A 2,139-nucleotide genomic window follows, 5' to 3' on the forward strand; every position below is an offset into this window, starting at 1 on the left:
AAAGCAACAACGGAAAAATGACAAATAACATACAAGGGAACTCCCATAAAGTTAACAGCTGATTTCTCAGCAGAAACTCTACAAGCCAGAAGGGAGTGGCATGATATATTTAAAGTAATGAAAGGGGAGAACCTACAACCAAGATTACTCTACCCAGAAAGGATCTCATTGAGATTCGATGGAGAAATCAAAAGCTTTACAGACAGGCAAAAACTAAGAGAATTCAGCACCACCAAACCAACTCTACAACAAATGCCAAAGGAACTTCTCTAAGTGGGATACACAAGAGAAGAAAAGGACCTGCCAAAAAAACCCCATAACAATTAAGAGAATGGTAATAGGAACATACATATCGATAATTACCTTAAACATGAATGGATTAAACACTCCAACCAAAAGACACAGGCTGGCTGAATGTATACAAAAACAAGACCCATATATATGCTGTCTACAAAAGGCCCACTTCAGACCTAGGGACACATAGAGGCTGAAAGTGAGAGGATGGGAAAAGATATTCCATGCAAGTGGAAATAAAAGGAAAGCTGGAGTAGCAATACTCATATGAGATAAAATCAACTTTAAAGAATGTTACAAGAGACAAAGAAGGACACTATGTAATGATCAAGGGATCAATCCCAGAAGAAGATATAACAATTATAAATATATATGCACCCAACATAGGAGCACCTCAATACATAAGGCAACTGCTAACAACTATAAAAGAGGAAATAGAGAGTAACACAATAATAGAGGGAGACTTTAACACCTCACTCTTAACACCTCAGAGAAGAAAAAAAAATAAAAGGAATACAAATTGGAAAAGAAGAAGTAAAACTGTCACTGTTTTCAGATGACATGATACTATACATAGAGAATCCTAAAGATGCCACCAGAAAACTACTAGAGCTAATCAATGAATTTGGTGAAGTTGCAGGTTACAAAATTAATGCACAGAAATCTTTTGCTTTCCTATTGATCTTGGATTGGAAGACTCAATATTGTGAAAATGACTATACTACCGAAAGCAATCTACAGATTCACTGCAATCCCTATCAAATTATCAATGGCATTTTTTACAGAACTAGAACAAAAAAATCATAAAATTTGTATGGAGACACAAAAGACCCTGAATAGCCATAGCAGTCTTGAGGGAAAAAAACGGAGCTGGAGGAATCAAGCTCCCAGACTTCAGACTATACTACAAAGCTACAGTAATCAACACAATATGGTACTGGCACAAAAACAGAAATACAGAACAATGGAACAGGATAGAAAGCCCAGAGGTAAACCCACGCACCTATGGTCAACTAATCTAGGATTAGATGCAAGGATATACAATGGAGGAAAGACAGTCTCTTCAATATGTGGTGCTGGGAAAACTGGACAGCTACATGTAGAAGAATGAAATTAGAACACTCCCTAACACCATACACAAAAGTAAACTCAAAATGGATTAGAGACCTAAATGTAAGACCGGACACTCTAAAACTCTTAGAGGAAAACCTAGGAAGAACACTCTTTGACATAAATCACAGCAAGATCTTTTTTGATCCACCTCCCACAGTAATGGAAATAAAAACAAAAAAAACTAATGGGACCTAATGAAACTTAATAGCTTTTGCACGGCAAAGGAAATCATAAACAAGACGAAAAGCCAACCCTCAGAATGGGAGAAAATATTTGCAAACGAATCAATGGAAAAAGGATTAATCTCCAAAATATATAAACAGCTCATGCAGCTCAATATTAAAAAAACAAACAACCCAATCCAAAAATGGGCAGAAAACCTAAATAGACATTTCACCAAAGAAGACATACAGATGGACAGGAAGCACATGAACTGCTCAACATCACTAATTATTAGAGAAACGCAAAACAAAACTACAGTGAGCTATCACCTCACACCAGTTAGAATGGACATCATCAGGAAATCTACAAACAACAAATGCTGGAGAGGGTGTGGAGAAAAGGGAACCCTCTTGCACTGTTTGTGGGAATGTAAATTGATACAGCCACTATGAAGAACAGTATGGAGGTTCCTTAAAATCTAAAAATAGAATTACCATATGATCCAGCAATCCCAGTACTGGGCATATACCCAGAGAAAACCATAATTCAAAAAGACACATGCACCCCAAT

Source organism: Physeter macrocephalus, chromosome 2, assembly GCF_002837175.3.
Source record: "Physeter macrocephalus isolate SW-GA chromosome 2, ASM283717v5, whole genome shotgun sequence".
NCBI lineage: Eukaryota > Metazoa > Chordata > Mammalia > Artiodactyla > Physeteridae > Physeter > Physeter macrocephalus.